We start from the raw sequence: 19,572 nt of genomic DNA, 5'->3' as shown, positions 1-19,572 counted from the left end.
AATTCAAGGTTAAATCTGTTGGAGAGAAATAGCTATGTGTTTAAGAGGCTTTCCTGTCAATGAAGACAATTACTATTTTTTTTTACCATCCCCTTTCCTAGTAATTGTACTCCAGATGCTGCTTATAAACGGAAATCTGCTTAGCTTTTCTCTATATTCGTAATCTGATGCATGCTGCATCAGAACAGTGTGCGCTGCGCCTTGCTCGTCCTATCATTTATGCATATCTTATTGGGGAAATTTGGCATATCGTCATTCATAACAATGAACTTTGTTATTTCAACTCTTTTTATACACAGCTCTGTGCAGTCTGTGACTGAATTATCTGTTATTTTTCCCTTTGATAAATTTAAAAATTATTAATATTTTTTATGAGATGTTTACTTGATATTCATTTAGAATTTTTACTCATTCAAAAATCTTTGCTTTGGTGGACTTTGTGTGGTTGCATAAAAGTTAAAGATTTATCATATTTTTTGTGTGAGTTTGTTATATTATTGCTACAGGGATCTTATGTCAATATCAAAGTTCCATAGTTTTGTTTCTTTTCAGTTTAGTGCTAAATTTAGCTTGCTAATAGTTGATTTGTTTTCATTATCTGAACTCAACTCCTTGGGTATTGTTGAGAATCCCAATTCAAATATACATCTAGGCTCTACTCACTGGACTCATGCCTTGCATGTTAATATGAATCATTTGTTAATCTCTTTTGATAACAACCTTTAACCCAACTCCTGTTTTTCATTGCTACCCTGTGAACTGAAAGTTGTGGGGATGCGCATGTGGGGTTGCATCTTAGCTCATTACTGCTGATTAAGAGATACTGGTAATCAAACTTCTCCAAAGACTTGAGAGAATAGTCTTATAGCTTTGTTTCAAGCTTGTGAAGAATGTTAAAATAATGTAAACCTTCAAAACATTGAAATGAAAGCTATGGATAATAGTAACCGCCAGGTGCATTCTAAACTAGTATCCCATGTTTGGTATTATTTGGTGTTGCAAAGTCTAGGAAAAATAGAAATACAACAGCAGCTATATCTAATAAAGCCAGTTCATTATGTCAGGCTGCAATAGCTAGCTGCCTTCTGCTGCAGTCATTATAGAAATGGAGAGCTCACAGAAAAGATTTATCTTCCTCTACATTCTAAAAGTCTTTTGTGGAACAGTACAAATTTATCTTTCTTGTAGAGAGGGAAGTGGTGATTTTAATTTCTGCATCTATTGTAGTGCCAGCCTATTAAAAAACTAACAAACCCACTTAGTATCAATGAATTTTTTATATACAGATCTCCCAGCATAATCTTTTTCTATGAGATTTTGCTCAAAATAAATCTGTGTAGAATTTTCTCACTCTAGCTTTGATCACCACTTAAGATTAGAAATATACATTCCTCCTAGCAAAAGAAAAATATTAAGATTGATTATACTGTGCTTTGAGTCTGACAGATTCTATTTGAGATATGCTATTCAAATAATTTTCTATATGTTACACTTCTTTCTATACTACTTTTTTCTATGTAGTATATTCCATATTTTAAAAATCTTTAAGCCACCTCATTGAGAGCATAAAATAGAAGCTTTCTTCATCTGTTGGCGTAGTTCTTTTCATAAGACAAGATTTTAAGACTTTTGTATATTCTTGCTTTTTAGGGTATTTCTTTATGTGAGTTTTGTAAGGCAAAATGGAATAAGCCTTTATTGTCCTACCCCTCATCAGCAGAATGCAGTTCATTACATCTGTGTAGGGTGCATAGACTGCACATTTGTAGATGAGATTTTTATGCATTCTGGTATACGTAAAAAACCCCACCCTAATTGGCTTAGTGCTTAGCTGTCTTTTTATTTTGTCTTCTTGCTATCAGTAAAGTGTTAAAATTGTGATGCGAAGTATCTGTAGCAGTCTTCATGCACTGAGGTCAATTTTAACCGCACCAATAGTGTGTACTTTTGCTTCAGGAAATTTAGAAAATGAGTAGGCTTACAGAACTGTAAAATACTCAGATCTGCTCAGTTTCACTTTGCTTTGACCCTAGAATGCAGATTTTCTGCCAGAGTTCCCAGACTGCAAAGTTAAATTCCAATTAGAAGATATGCTCACATAGAAATGCAGTGAAGCAGATCTTTAAACTTACATTAATAAGTGAAAGAATAGTGCTTTTTCAATATTTCAAGCATCTTACGGGCAACAAGTCTCGGTTTCTAGTGCACAGGATGGTATTTCTTGGTCTAGGTGTATTGATTTTTCTCAATTTTCAGGTATATTAATGTCCAACAGGTAATGCTTCTTTGATACTTCAGAAGGAAGTTTGAAAGAACTGTCAGAAATTTATGTAGTATATGATCAGTAGATATAGACAGTTCTTTTCTGAATTTCATGAACTTGTAAATAACAAATTAACCAAGCCTCCAGTGTTGTGCTGGAAATCTCATAGTAGAAACCTAAAGCACAGAAGCTGTCACACACTCTAGCAGTCCTATCTTAGTTAACTCCTCTTACTGATGATTTTTTCCAGTTGTCACCTATTTTTAGAGGCTTGGTTTTGTGAACATATTCCATAAGTAGTATTTTAGTGGTGCAGTGCCAAAATTGGAATGTGGCACAGCAATACATGTTTATTTGACTGTAATATAAAGGGATGCTTTCCATAGTGGAGATACTGATCGAAAAAAAGGCTAAAAGAAGGAGGTCAGGTCTCTACTGTTCTTATTTAAAAAGTAGGAGAAGATAGTCAATTGCTGGGTAAACAAAGATGTTTTTCATAAGAAATAGGGAGGGAAGAAGGCACTTAAGCTGCATTTCTCATAGGTACTTAAATATCTAGTTCTCACTAAAATTCTGTGAGTGTTAGGCACCAATATAAAATGCCCAAGAGCATATGGACAATATTCTTCAAATCAATGAGCTTCTTTTATATTCCTTCTTCCTAAAATCTTCTTTAGAAGGTAACCTTTTTTTAATTGCATACTTCAGTCTGTAGCACTCAGAAGACTAGTATTTTATCATACTTCAATATGCTTCGGAGCAAAAAACAAGTGAAAAAATTGTGCCCCAACTCCTTGTTTCAGCTAGAAAACTGTAACTTAATATAGGTTTGCAGCTACAGAACAATATTCACCCACATTCTGTATTTTTATAGGAGGATGATAACAGCTGGTACAGGTGAATACATGTAAGTGAGGTAAATTATTTCCTTTGATCTGTTTTTTCACTTCTTTCGTTATCTGATTTATTTTTAAAAAATATTGTATATTTTTTTTTAAGGGAGGAAAAGAATGGATTGCAATAGCGCATCTTCTCAAAACAATGAAAAATTGCAGTCAAAGTCACATTGAGCTGCTGGAAATAAGTGATGCTGAAATTCATTTACTGCAGGTTTAAGGTATGGTTTTATCTTGAACCTCTATTCTTTTTGGAATATTCTGGTAACAGAAGAATAATACTTTAACAGATTGAGAGCCTGTAATCAACAGATCAATAAGGCATCTGTAATAAAATTTAGTTTTGATTTAGAGCATTGTTTTATCAATTTAGCAAGGAGACAACTTACAGAAAAGTAAGTTTAGAGTTTCTTTACTATTCCATATGTTTCCCTGACACATAGAAAGAGTTTCAAAACTTTTAAAAGCTGAAAGAAACAGCAGATTTTTTTATACTTAAATGGACTTCCTATAATAAACAAATTACCAATAACAAATTTCACTAATTCCACCTTACTGTTCTTTTGAACAGTAAAAGATAGTGTGTAATGCAGACAGCTAACTGTTGATGGTGCTTTCCTTGATTTTTCACCATATTCTTCTGTTTCTGTATATTTCAGACTTGATTGCAGCAAAGAGTGGAATTACCAATCAGTAGAAGGTTGCTCTGGATTATCACCTTCCCATAGCAACTTGCTGTAGTTCAATAAGGTAGCTTTTTTTTTTTTTTCCCACTTGCATCATAAACGTGAACTGTATTTGGATGGGCTGCTCAGTTTCATAGCAGAATGAGCAATGAATGTGAGAGTTCTTAGTACAAATGAAACGGAAATTATGGGGCCATGGAACTTCCATTCATGAAAATAAATCACATCAACAGATGTAATGTTTAATCACATTACATTGCACAGGATAAAAATCAGACGATATCAAAAGACCTTTCTTATATTCACTACTGCCTCAACAAACAAATAGTTTCTCTGCATATGCGGAAGCTTTCCTACGTTTCGTGGCCAGTCGAAGAGCAGAAAAAAGGGGGTAAGTGAAACAAACCTGATACTTATCACAGCTGCTATGGGGTATTGAGAAGGGCATTTAGGAGGATCTTCTGAATTCTCAGCAATGTTTGGGCCTGTTAATTCCCCCCTCTCACACATCCATATTCAGTATTTATACCCAGAATTCACTGTCTGATGTGACTGAATTTTTAAGGAACCTTTTGCCAGTTGTCCATTGCTACTTGTCGTTAGGAAGAGGTCTTGAAGCTGCTTGTAGTTAGAATATATTGATTCATTTAGCTTGACTCATAACTGTGCTTATACATGAGAAATGAATGTCTCATCCTAAATTCTATGAATAAATTTCTATGTAGTGTTGAGTTATAGTAAACATTTAATGATAAAATAAGATTGGGTCTAGTTTATTTGCAATACTGAAGCAGTTATGGCAGTTACAATTCGTAGAAAAGAATCGGTTTATTGTACTGTGTTTATTTTCTCTGTGCCTGAGAGAGTCAATAAAGTCAAGCCCACATAAAAGACCTCAGGCACAGTCCCCATCATTTGGAAATTGTCGTTATTTCTTCTAATGCTTTGCAATGAGTGTTGAAACAGTTGGAAATTTGGATTGTCTAAACCCATCTAATGCATCTCGAGACTTAGTAAGTAAAATTACCTCTTGAATTATTGCAGGCATTAAATGTGATGCAAATGCATTTCATGCGCCTGTATTTCTCCTGAAGGAAGTGTTAGAAATAAAACAGGGATGGCTTTGTCTTTGGGAACATGAAGGATTAAGGAGAGGAGAATTTCTTGCAATACACAGCAAGTATGAAGTTGAGGAGTAAATCTGTCTCCACAAGAAGGAATTAGATACATTATTTCTAAATAGCAGTAAAGAAGTGTTTTCGGAATGAAATGGTGGTGCTCCTCAAAAGTTATTTCTAATGGAAAGAGTATGCCTTTAGGAATCTGTTTTTGCCCTAATGTGACCGAATTACATCTTTGAGAGTTTGCTTCCTATTCCACTAATTTCTCAGCTTCAGTTGCTGAGTAGAATTGCTACTATGTGGTGTGAAGAAATGGGCATGTTAAATTTTCAGACTTAATTTGCAAGTAAGATCATGAAAGAAATACATGTTTTCAGCACCATGCTCTTTAAAATATGACTCCCTTACTGTAGTTTTCAGGTGCAATTGAGCTTGTAAACCTCTCATTTACTCTGTTGCATCTCAGTTTCTTCTAGATTTGCCAAAGTTTCTGCAGCATGGGTCAGAATTAATATGGGACTCTTGTGTTACACTGCTTCTCAGCAGGGAGTCATTATTTTGTTTAAAACTGTATGAAGCCAAGCAGACTGCAGTTCAGCTGAATCCTGAAATCAGAGTAATGCAGGTAGTATGCATACAGATAAACAAAAGCAAAACAATAGTAACGATAGTAAAAAAAAAAGGCTAAACTTCTGTGGATGCTTTCTTGTACATAGCCCTCATTAACAGGTGATATTTCCTCAAATATGCTAGTTAATTTTAGACAGTGGAAAAAAGATTAATTTATTTTGCCTGTTTATTTTGCTAACTCTGAACATTATCACTAATATATGTATGCATCACAACAAAATGGGTTGCAACCAAAGCAGATTCAAGCATTTGCTTGCTATACATTGGCAAACTCCCTCTTCACCCTGAAGGTTAAAAAAGAAAAATCATGCAAAAGAAAAGCATTAAGATTTTGATCTTGGTAATCTGCTTCCTGTACCTTGCCAGGTTTTGGTGTTTTTGTTTCCTGAGGTAATACATTATGTATGAATTAAGAAATGATTCAGGGTGACTCATATCTTCATGTTACGTTGAAATTATTGGGTTTGTCCAGTTTTATCTAGTATTTTTGCTGTGTAGTAGATAATTTTGGTGGGTTTAATATTATTTAATTACTTTTAAACATAATTTTCAGACTACTGTAATGGTCTTGTAATTCACAGGCAATAATTTCTGATGATGGGAGACTGCATTGAAGACTGGGTTCTAATTTCAGCAGCAGTCAAAAATGATGTCATAAAATAGAGATAAAGCACGTAAGTTTGAAGAATGTAAGTTTAAGGTGTGATATGGGATAATAAAAAGTGCAGTAGCATCTCTCATATGGTGTTTCTTTTCCTTTTTTTTTATGTTATCATCTCTTAAAAAAAATACATTTGGTACTGAGCTTAGGAAATAGTATCGTTTCACTAATTTTTTTTTCTTCTGTTAATTTTTACTTGAGTAATTTATTTTTGCTGGTCTAAAACCAGCTAGTGATAAAAGATTGTGTCTCTTTGGATGCCAATACAACCTGTTGACAAAACTGTATGCTAATATTTACCCTGAAAACTCGGTTCCTGAAGAGCCACAGGACTGCAAAATATCTTATGTACTCCAGTGTCATGTATTTTCTATATTTATAACCTGATTTCCTGGATTTAAAAGTAACCGCTGACAGATCTGTTGGGAAATTTGCTTTGGCAAGGCATTTAATACACAGTTGTCACCAATTCGCTTACTGATGTAGTTAATACACGTAAATATATTTTATGATAAGGAAAAGAACCCTCTAGTTAAGAAATGACATGAGAATACCTGTTTTTTTAACTGAGACAGGCAGTTGTTTTGAAGTGTATATAATATGATTCTTCTGAATTCTTTTAAGTTTTTTTCAAACAATTCAGAAAAGATGGACAGTTACAAAATGAGGTTGGGTTGTATTTAAAACAAGATATCTTCCAGTTAGGATGACACAATGATTTTCTGTACATTCAAAGAAAGGGATTTTAAGTAAATTATAGGAAATTTTGTCTTTGTATTTTTTTTTTCCCCTGCTGTGCTACTTTGTTTACCATTGCAGGCTCTTTTAGATGGTCTGTATTCAGTAGGAGTTCATATTAAACTTTGGTGTTTGAATATATGACTTGGAAGAAGCACCTTTTGTAAGATATTAATGCAACTGTAAACACAGATATGTGGATCCATGGAAACATGAACAATTACCTGAATTCCTACTATGAAGAAATATCAAAGTGTGATCATATGCAGTACCGTATGTATACTGTTTTTGTATTTTAGTCAGACAATATTTCAGGGTGCTTGTCCTTGCTACCACCTGTGTAATTGTACAATTTTGTCAGTTATTTTGTTAAGGTAGAATAATCTTCATTTTTCACTTAGCAGTGCTGTTCAGGAAAACTTTCACAATTACAAATATTTAAATGACTTTATAACTTAATTATCTATTTTAATGCTAAGCTTATTTACCCCACATCTCAGGCTATTGAGTTCAATAAGTTTGTGAGATTTAGACAAACCTTTGAGAATTCTAAGGCTGCATATTATCTGTGAAAATGTGTGCTGTTTAATTATTGCTTAATTAAACGATGGTTAATTAATAGGAGGAAATTATTAATGCTTTCTCAGAGGACTGAAAAACTGCTTCAGCCAAATGTTCTGAATTTATCCACTATAGGTAGTGTCAGAGGAAAAAAACAGTGCCCCTAAATGGGTTTCTAGTAATTGGGAAAAAATTTCCTTTCATCGTTGAAAAGCTGTAATTATAATTTTATATTATTAATATAACATGTATATGTGACTTAAAAGCTGATAACAAACTTTGTAAATCTCCCACCACTTGGATGCCTTACCCTGCAGCCTTATCAGAACCATGCCAAAAAAGGGCGGGGAGAATACTGGTCCAGCTGAGACACACGTGCTTTTTTTGTCCATCTTTTCTTTTACTCCTGCTTAAATTTAAGCTCAGGGTTGTAGAATCTCAGATATTAACAGTCCAGAGACATCCTGGTAGCATTCATAAGACTCACAGTGTTCTGTTTGTCAGTGAAACACTGCCTTCCTTGAGGAGGAGGGCTTGGGAACTAAGCGCTTTAGTGGCATTTTGCTTTTGGCAGTTTCATTTCCACTGTGAAATTTTTTTTGAGCTGTACACTTTATGAGACACTGGACATAGTGGAATGATTACGCAAAGTCTCTTGATATCCTTCCCCATGGTGCTGCCTGCTGACCTACACACATTTGCTGTCTATGCGTTCACCCTCATGTGCACCACAAACAGTAAATTACCTTATCAAGGAAGGAACAGAAACGTGCATCAAGCCTGATAATGTCAGGGAAGCTGTAAAGGAAGGTCTTGAAAGATGGACTACAGGAGTTTCTAGGTTTCTGGGATTCTGGGGAGTCTTTCCACTCAATCTGACCTACACAATATGGTAATTGATGGTAAATATGATCATATGACAACATACTGCGAGGTGCTGGGCTAGGTGTTTAAGCCATAGAAGATAATCTAAATCAAGATATGCCTCAAAACAGTGCCAAGACTTATTTACCTGACTCTGCACATGGACAATTTCTATGTTTGAAATTTAAATGTTATATCTGTGGACTATTTCAGTTTCAGATTTTAAAAAAAGTCATAATGTCAGCAAAAAGTCAGTATGGCTTTCATTGAGGTGCTGGCATCTTTCTGTAAAATTCAGGTGAAAGGAACCATTGGAAAGGTCTAAGAATGTGAAAATGAAGAAGTGCCAGAGTCAGCCTTTGGGTACCAATAATTATTTTCTATCTTGATATTCCCCTTTTATTAGCTGCTATCCAAAATGTTATTTTCTTATCTTCTTTAGGCTTCAGCTTACCTATCCTGAATGTTTCTGTTGCTTGTTGCTGAACCCTTTTGTAAGATGTGCTGTATCTCTGAGATAAAAATAGTGGAAATTAATTTTTTATTTCAGTTGAAGGCATGGCATGTGTTTGTATGACAAGATTTGTATTTTCTGGTTCAAAGAGCTTACAAAGTATCAATGGCACCAAGGAAAGGTTCCACTCAGTTTACCTCAGCTTGAAATGGTGCTCAATATTATCATTGCTGTGATTTAAAAGGTATTTGACATTTGCTTTACAGTAAAGCAGGGTCATACCTTTAGCTGTTACAAATCCAACACACCAGCTCTAAAAATGTATAGTGAGATTTAGTTCCTGCTACCTCTAAGTCTTTATTTTAAGACTGATTTTGCAGTGGTATTTTTTTGTTGTTTGTTGGGTTTTTTTGGTGGTTTTTTTTTTTTTTTTTTGTTTTTGTGTGTGTGTGTTTTGCTTTTGTGTGGGTTAATACAGACAACTGCATAGAAAATAAAACTCAATATGCATGCAGAAAGTCTGATTTAGTAATGTTTATGGCAATATTACAGCTATTTTAAGATGAGTTTCAATATGTCAATGTGACAAGCCAAGGGAATAAGGGGGGAAAAAAGTTTATATCATTAAAAACTCACAGCTGAAAAAGATAATATTGTGAAAGACTGGTGATTCAAAAAATCATGTGGACTTTTGAATGAAAAACAAAATCTGAAAAAGCCCCCAGCTCTCAAATTAAAAAAGTTTTGTTTGATTGGAATTCGAAAGTAGTGAAAGCATAGTAAAGGTCATTCACTTTCCATAACACTTAAATTTGCCTGCTTGAGCACTACCTACATCCTGGTGCTTATGTGTGCAACACAATTGTTTAAATTGAGTTTTTTTTCCAGTACATAAGCTAATTTAGATCACAGAAGTGGGGTTCACTTCTGTGAAAAATGTTCTGAGATTTCCATGCAATACTGGATAAAGCAGCATTATAAAGTTAGAATATGATTACATATAAATTTTAAAATATTTAAACATATTAACTGTAACATTTGATTTACATCATTTAGTAGAAGAAATAATTACCTCTTGTATTAGAATAAATAATGAGGGTTGTAGAAATAGGTGTAGATGTTAGCACTTGGTTACCATTATTTCCCTAAGACAGGCTTATCTGACATGCACTGCATACCTCTTATCTGCATTGCAGTTTTCGATTACATATTCTATTCTTGTTCCATGTTTGGGATCCCCGGGCATTTGCAGCATTGATCACAGAAGACACTTTCACCCTAAATGTGGTCAGTGTTCCTGTATTTTAAGTAAATAATAGTAGAAGAGAATAAAATTGAACATTCATTAAATTCGGTAGGATAGCAGTCTACATAGACTGTCATATCTCTCTGTCACTATTCTTGCTGTAATGTTTTACTGAAGCCAAACCACGTGCTCTTGAGATATATGTTTAGGTCAATGAAAATGTATTCCAAAACAGGTATGACAAAAAGACAAGGAAAGTTCAAGTAAGCGTGCAAGAGCCTGGTTGAGCCTGTTGGATTTTGGTTTGTTTTGGGCTTTTTTTTTTTTTTTTTAATGTGTTTTTGAGCTGTGCTGATTGCTTTATTTTAATATCAAGTAGAATTTCAAGGAACTGGAAATGAAAGTTAGTGGAAAATATTGAACAAAAATTTGAACTCTTAAATGCTTCTACACTTTTATTCATGGGCAATAAATATAGTAAAGCTACTAGATTTTGCAACAACAAATTTTCATGGGAGCACTATAATGAATCTGCAGATGTGGAGGGTATTAAGACTACAGTGGCGAACCAGTTCCTTTTGGAACAATATTTCTTTGGGTGAATTGCTCTGATGAAGTCTTCACACTGAAAGAGTCCAGCTAAAGTGTTACTGGTATGGCAGCAACTATGTATAATGAAATGTATTGTTTGGCTAGGAATTGAATGAGTTGAAGTAATAGGTGCCATTGTGTCCTCTAACAAGCATTATTTGGATGATTAGTTTATCAAAGAAATCTTAAAATTTTCATTCTGACTAAATGTCTTCATCCTGTGTAAAGCTTTCATGTTTTCTGTGTTTGACTAAACTTACCTGACTGAAAATGGAAGGCTTGGTGTTTCCTTAACTATCACTCACAGTCGTTTGTTAGGTTGAATTGCAAGCAGCAAAAGAAAATAATAGCAATAAAAGTGCAAGGTGAATTTATTGAAACACAGGACTATTTTCTTAACAACTGTACATCTTTCTGAAAGGAAGAGCTGTGCCAACAGCCACTGGGTATTAATCATGTCCTCAGCTCAACAATGTTCTCCAGTGGTGCTTTGAACATCATTGCTATTTAACAGCAAACAGGGCAAAGTGTTCTTCAGGAATCAAACGTATCGAAATCAATCAAAAGGCTTATTATCTCTGTAACAGCATGTATGAATAAGAAGCACTGCTAATAACTGTGCTTATCCTGTTGTGTGTGTTATCCCAACTTCACAATGTGTCACAGCGCAAGAAAACAAATCGATGTTTTTCACTTGAAGCTAAAATGTTTCTAGGATGATTTGATAGCGCCTTTCTATTAATGTAGTTTTCTCTCTCAATATGTAATGTTCTATTGCAGTAGGCAGATATGAAAGTAGCTTGGGGTTGTATGTAGCATAGACTTGTATCTTTGGAACATACTACAGATATTAACTTTGGGGTTTATTCTATTCTCAGTGTCTAGTACAGTAGTTATAGAGACAACATAGAAATTCTATTTTTCTCTAAGTAAGACACAATGGAGAATTCAAAATATTCAAATAAAATGTGGGATTTTTTTTTTCTATCTACACAAAGTAATGACCTATCAAGTGATAATCTATAGTTTTTCTGCAGTATTATTTGTTCACTTAAGAGACAAAACTGCATTAATATTTTTCAGTGCTGTCATTTATCCTGCTAGGTATTAAAAAAGCTTACATGGCTACAAGTGACGAATGGAGAAAATACAGAGATTGAAGAAACTTACTTCTGTGTATCACATATAGGAAGATATCTTTGAAAATTAAAAAAAAGGAAAACATTCTTTACCCTATGGTGCTTTGTATAGGTTCCAGCACATTTAAGTGAGCAAGGTCATGCAGTCACAAATAGAAGTTGTAATAACATTTCAGATACAGGCTTGAGAGTTTGGACACAATAGCTATATTCTGAAAGGTGAAAATTTAACATGCAACACCAACATTTGATAATTTTTTCCCTATAATAAAAATCTAACTAGTAGGCTAAGGCATTGTCAACAACTTAAAATATTTCAAATGTATCACAGTGTTATCACCAGTAGCTTGTTAAAGAATACTGCAGCTATTACAGTTATTTCACACCTGACCCCATTACAAACTTAAGTGGGTTTTTTGCATAATAATGTAACCTGTATTATTTCTTCCCTATTTGTTCTACAGATTTATTCCAATAATTGGGTATATCAGGATGGTAATGGTAAATTAAATAATGTTACAATTTAAACAACTTTTTGTGCATTTAGAGTCGTTAACAAGTGTATTACTCCCCAAGCAGTATCATCTCTGTAAAAATACAAACAAGTAGTTCATTAATAACTGTTCTCTTTGGTCCACAGCTTGGAATACTTATAAAGTGACCCATGTGGTACCAAAGAGGAGAAAAACTTGACAAAAACCTCTTGAAATTTCAGTGAAAATAACCAGATGAAACTTGCAATTTAAAAATTCTAAATGATAAATACTTTGGACTTATCATGATATAGCTTAAATTTTATGTTTACAATTAAAAAATCCGTAACAAACATGGAAACGTGCTGTTTACTATGTCATAACACGTTTAGTCTTAAACTTGATATCAGTTAAGGAAAAGGTGATCACTCTTCCTTAACTTTTGCAACAAATCTGTGGCAAACCTAAAAATATGACGATGACACTACTGCGCAGGGCACAACATCAAAAATCGTGATCTACTCTCCCACCCTAATGCAGGTGGCTTATTAAGAAAATAAGTTATGGAGCAATAAAAAGTGAATCAAGTAGTAAACGTCACTGTGTATTTCAGATATGTTTGATTGGAAAACAGGAACGGGGAAATTGATTTGCTCCCACCACAATTAGAGGCTACATTTCCCTCTTTTAAGCAGGAATGGATTCTAACCCCAAACTGGAAAGAGAGATTTTACAAGAACGTGTAGTGTCAGTACAAGGGGAGTGGTTTTAAATTGAAAGAGGGTAGATTTAAGTTAGACGCTAGGAAGAAATTCTTCACTATGAGGGTGGTGAGACACTGGAACAGGTTGCCCAGAGAAGTTGTGGATGCCCCATCCCTGGCAGCGGTCAAGGCCAGGTCGGATGGGGCTTTGAGCAACCTCGTCTAGTGGAAGGTGTCCCTGTTTGTGGCAAGGGTGTTGGAACTAGAGATTGTTAAGGTCCCTTCCAACCCAGAGCATTCTGTGATTCTATAAATGTAATGTTTATGCAGTGCAGCTGAATTGACTCCTAACCAAAACTTATTTTCAGAGGTTCATCTTCCTCCCAGTGAGTGAAACTTTGCAGTGCCTGTTCAAACAGAGGCAACAAAATTATCTGCTAGCAATGTATTTTCAGACTGCAATTTTACACATACCTAAATATCAATACTATTACAGAATTAAAAATTCAATAATGCAAGGATCCTTTTAAAACTGCTGTGATTAACTCTTAATTATGCAGAGGTAATTAAAGACATAACTTAGATGATATCTTTATTTACTTAAATAGAACATGCACTCACTATTGATAATTGCAGAACTCTGTAACTATAGTTACCATTAAATGAGACTGAGAGCAATCTGTCAAAGACAAATTACTACAATCATGGCTGTAGTAATTCTGCCTTAAAAAACAACACTGAATTTTGAAGTTATGCCATCTTAGAAAAAAGATAACTAGTCCTTAATGCTCTAGGTATTTAAAAGAATTGAGTGATTCTTGGGATGAGTGTAAAAATTATTCTCATGGCCTGAATAAAAGGAAAAGTAATACTTTGTCTTATGCCTTACTAGTCTAAGCAAGTAATTACTGAGCATTATACTTTAATTATACTTTAAAATAAGAGTTAAAGTCAGGTCCACTGTGATCCCATTGAAGTCACATAGCTATGCCTTGGCTTCAGAAGTACAGACTGGGTAAGACTTGAAGTATAACTATGTTTAAAATGGCTTTTAGAGTGATGGCCAAAAATGTGAGTTTCTATTTCCTTAGAATTTAATACTCTTGAATTTTGATGAGAAAAAAATTATACCTTTGTCCTTGAATGATCCAAAGAGCACCTAGGTGTGTCATAAATGAACAGGATTGCTGTGCCCTGAGCTCACAAATGTTTGACGCTGTGTAATTTTACAGGCTTCAAGTATATTTTGTGACCAGGAGAAAATGTTGACATTGAGTAAAACAAGGTGACATTGGTATGAATAAGCAGTATTGTTGGTAATGCGTTGGTTGTACACCATGACAGAGGGACATGTGCCTTTCTTCTCTTTCCGTTTTCATAGCACAGATTCAAGTTTTCTTCCTTCCTTTCAAATTAAGACATTGTCCTCCTGCTTTCATCCTCACTGCTTTCCAGCCTCATGGCATATATACCGGCATGTTAGTTCCGCTTAATTTTCTCGTCCTCTTTCCCCACAGATGGTCACTCGATGCCCTCTTGCCTTCACCTCACCAAAACTGATACTCACCATCTTGCTTTGCTCATACTTTATTCAGAAGCTTACAGTCTATTACCAATGGCAGTTCTGCAGCAGACACAATGGAAAGAACAACCCAGGGAAGGACTAAAAGAATTGATCTGACTCTCACAAGCAGTGGGGTATTGAAAGAATCATCTGAAACTGTTTACAAATGGAGTACTGAGAAAAAACACAGCTTTAAGCCACTGTGGATGTGTTTAAAAAAGTTCAAAATCAGAGTAAACCAGCTGTATCTGCAAAATAACAGAAGTGTCTATTAATGACTTAGAATGAATGTTTCTAGTTTTTGGCTCTGAAGCTCAAATGATGCTAGGTACTTTTGACTGCAAAGCACTAGGGTATTTAAACTGATAACTTTTTCAAGCAGTAGCTTCTTGTTTATATATTTTAATGAAAAAAGATTTATGCAAAAGCCACAAAATTGCATGATGTTCTTAGAAAAAGACATCTGACTATAAACACTGCTGTCAGGCTGCTCAAATGCCTATAAAACTCACTGAAGTAGGGAAATAATAATGAAAAATAGCAAAGTAGAGCATGTGCAGATCTAGTTTATGGAAATTCTTAGTTTGCTTCTGCACAATTTGTAGATTCTAGAAAAAGAGGAATATGTAAGAAAAAGAAAATGCAGAACAAAGGAATTTGAACATCCACATTTATTACAAATATACCTATGCTGTACAAAATATGAGAGTTAGAGAAGTCAGATAAATACCAATACATTTTATAGGGTTTTTATGACGAAGAAGTGCTCTGAGGGCCATTTAATTGGTTGGCTGATGCTTGCCTCTTAATAAGAGGGGAAAAATGTTGGGGAAAAATAGAAAAGATAGTAGTATTATTTGCTATATCAGAAGTTAAAAAGGAAAGGAAGAATATAAAAAAATGAAATTATAAAAAATAATAGAATAACAAACCAAGTAAAAGGTACCTTGTTCTTTCATCTGCAAACTTCTTCAGCTTTCCAGATTATTTTTTTATTTAAGATGCTGAAGCAGTGGGGTATTTTTTTAAATTGCTTTTTGTTCTTCTCCAGCATGATCTGATGATGTTTCCTTGTCAGATTTCAGTTCTCATTATTTCATTTTGCATTATGTATCTTTCTGATTTCTGTGTGGTTTTTTTTACATATAGAAAATATTACATATATTTCTAGATGTATTTCTATTTTTCATGTATTTGTGTATCTATTTACTAGATACATTATATTTCTGTATGTATGATTTCTATATACATAACCATGTATATTTTTCTATGTATGATTTCTCTATTTCTATATATTAATGTATATATTATATATGGAAATCAAATGCAAATGTGTATGTAAATATAATTCTCCTAGGTACCTGTGTATGCTACATACACAGTTATTTCAGCTGTAATTTGCAGTCGTTTCCCTATCTGTTTTACTCTAATCTGGCTCTCTTGTCCTTGTTTTTTTGACTTTTCCTGGGCTACTGTTTCCAACAAGTTACATGAAAACTGATACTTATCTACGTTATTGTAGCTTTTTCGTTAGCCAGGTAGATATTGTGATGTTATTGCCGATATCAAGTTTAGAATCGTTATTGATATAGGCAGATTAAAAAGTTTTTCATGTGCATTTGTACAACAGTGGTTTGTATGCCTCTCTTTATTCTTGTAACTCTGCACAACAGATCAGAAATATGTTTCATTCAAAATCTGCTCAGTAATCTCTTAGTCTAATTCTGGACAGGAGAGTGCCTGTCTGCCTTAGGTCTTCCAAAAATGTCCTTCTGTTTTGATACACATAAACATTTGAATTTTTTTGTTACCCTATAAATTTAGTAATCCCTAGGGCGTTCTTGGAAACAATTAGGTTTTAGGGCTAGAATACAGTGTGAAGTCAGACGTGACAGATGAATGACAGATGAATAATTGATGGGGTAGCTGTAGGCACTAGCCAATGGACTTGCTGCTGAAGGGCAGCATGAAGAAAACCAAGCACTCGTGGCCTTTGCCACCTGCTTTGGAGAACGTGTACTGCGGTTATCAGTTGGCTCTTGGCATAGACTAGTCCAAATAAAGTCACCCTACTAAATTTCTCCTGGTGACTTTAGAAGACCTGCTGCAAGGTTCTGTTCTTCAGAGGCAGAAATAAAAGAAAAAAGGATTTAGGGCAGAAGAAGGGAGCAAACTCTATTGTTTGGCTTTTCTAGCTGCTGCTTCTGTTGACCTTTGGGGGAAACCTTCAGCTAACTAAAAGTCTTAGCTCCTATGAGAGGAAGAGGATTGTGATTATTTTAGTTATAGAAACAATTCAAGTTGTTATGCATACAACTTGCTCTCAGTTTTGTTGTGTTATCCTTTAATAACAAGATCTGCAAAATCCCCACTTAGAGAAATGATTTCAAATTCAAATAGCAGCAATATTAAATCTGTTACAAAGCCTTCCAGTAGTAAACGTTTGAACATGATAAACATTTTAAAGGATTCAAGATTAATCCTTACCATATTAAGGTTATTTTGTTTACTTTAACATAGACAGATTACAAACATAACTTTCCCTTACAAACCTGAACTGAAATAGAAAATATTTAGTCTCAGGATTACCCATTCTGCAAAGTGCTTTTGTCCTTGAATGAGATATGTTCTTATGTCAGTTTTGCCCAAGTAGATCTCTTTGATCTTTATTCTTTTCATGGCAAAACTTCATACTCAATATATTGAATTATTTGAAAAGCTAACGCTATTACATCAGATTTTGAGTCAGCTGTTTTAGCCTGTGCATTAACTGCTAACAAAAAGACACAGACAAAATATTTGTAATTCACATTGTATACCACAATCACATGAATGTATTTTGGGATACAGCCTTACAGCTCACTGTTGGAAAAACTAGATAGTAGATTTATCACAGGCAATGTGATTCCTTTGATTCTGAGGGAAACTTACTGGCAAAGAACACTCCGGTTATCTATTACATGTTCATTACTATGCAAGCCTTAGCTCTGAATTTTTTTTTCTGTTGTTCCTGGAAAGCTGGAACACAAAAATATCAATGAAAAGAGCAATGATTTTTAATCATTTTTCTTTGGTTTAGAAACTAAGCCAGAATCATAGGGACAGTGTTCACCCATCTTCTATTTCTTACTATTCCTATTTCTGTTTTCTTTCTTGTATTTTATATTAAAATGATATGTTTTGGTAGTCACTTAGTAATAGGGCTAACATCGAACACCTTCTGGAGAGCAGAAATCATGAACTTTCCATGTGACGTGCCCACACAATTTGTAATTGTTGATGAGTATACTTGTAGTATGGTACAACACTCCTCCCAAGCACATAAAATTGCATGTTGCTGTGGAGAATTAATTATGCATTGATGCATGGGAAAAAGCCTGAAGGAGACTGCATCTCACCAGATGAAACAGGACTATATGGAGCATTTAGGCATGAATGAGAATCCCTATAAAAATACTATAGAAAACATATTTATTTTCTCTGATAACTGAAAAGTAAGTTTCTGAACTTGAGGCTGAACTTCTGTAATGTATGCTGGTGACAAAAGTCTGGCCTCTCTGTAATGGTATACTGAATTAAAGTACTATGGATATTGTTACCCTGAAAAAATCTTGCTAGCAGAGGTCAAAGCTGGTAGAAAATACACTAAACATTTATGTGGAATTATGGATATCATGTTACCTTGATTCTGCTTAACTTGTTTGCTGATAAACAGGTATTAAATTTTAACTCTGGAAGCATTCATTTCTTCAAAAAAGTGTTTTCAATTTCTGTCAGTTTATTTGTTTATTTTCAATTTCTTTCAGTTTATTTGTTTATTTTCATGTCCACCAAGTTTTGATCTCTTCTGTCTCTACCTTTTGTATGTTTTATTTCAAAAGTTAATACCAGATCTATTTATGGATATGACTGTATGGTGCTTAGCTGCCTACTGAAGCTAACCCATAACATATGGAAATCAGATTTATTGCTGCTGAAAGGTTTGTATTGCTCTGATAAGGGAATACTTTTCTGTATCTTCAGAGTGTTAATAGGGCGTGCTTTGTTTATCATCTCAGCAATAGTCAGTCCTGGAGAGGAGGTGCTGGATTTTCTTGGAGATTAGCAGCTTTGTGTTTTCACCCTGACTATTTTTGCCCTGTATTCTACTAGTTAGAAAGAAGTGTGATTGTGTAAAAGATTTATGTAGAAGCTAATGTATCTTTAGTGGCTCTTTGACGTTTGTCAGCTATAAATGTTTTTCTTGAAAGCTGTTAATCAACTGTTTTCTTGGTCTGGTTTGATATTGGTAGGAGTCACCAACAAAATCCAGTGAGATATCTTCGATTTCATATCTCCTACTAACTTACTTTATGAAAACTTCGAAAATGTTCTGTGATGTTTTTTCAGGGCTTGCAATCTGTCCTCTCAAATGTACTAAAGCTGAAATAGCCATTACAGGGATTTTATCCAAGTTATGACAGCTGAAAAGTGATGAGTGCTTTCTGTTTACATACAAACTAAACCAGAATTGCTTCAAAAGGATCCTAAGTGCACTGTGGCTTTTACATGCTTGAAGGCTTAATTCAGAACTCATTAAAATCAATAGAATTATCTGCTGATTTTGGTAATCTGTAGTAAACTTCATTAGCAGAAAAAAATAGTTCCAGAGTATTTGAGAGAATTAAAGTTATTTTTTTTAGATGGTAAATAATACAATTGAAAGAGATTACAAAGACAACTGAGAAAGTCTTCCAAAGAAAGAAGAAAAGAAGGGTGAAATTCCAATATGCATAAATGCATGGCTTGGATGAGATACAGAAGTACAGCTTCATGTGACAGAAGCTGCGGAGGAAGAGATATTTGCACCAGCAGTGACCAGATTGTATGCACATACTGCCTTAGAAAAACAGAAACCGAGGACTCCCTGAAAGACCTTTCTTAACAGGAAAAAGCCTTTGCAGCCCAGCAGCTCTTGAGCTATCAGACCCTTCATTTAAGAC

Source organism: Nestor notabilis, unplaced genomic scaffold (genome assembly GCF_000696875.1).
Source record: "Nestor notabilis isolate BGI_N333 unplaced genomic scaffold, ASM69687v1 scaffold5019, whole genome shotgun sequence".
Taxonomy (NCBI): domain Eukaryota; kingdom Metazoa; phylum Chordata; class Aves; order Psittaciformes; family Psittacidae; genus Nestor; species Nestor notabilis.
Note: the sequence above shows the minus strand (reverse complement) of the source record.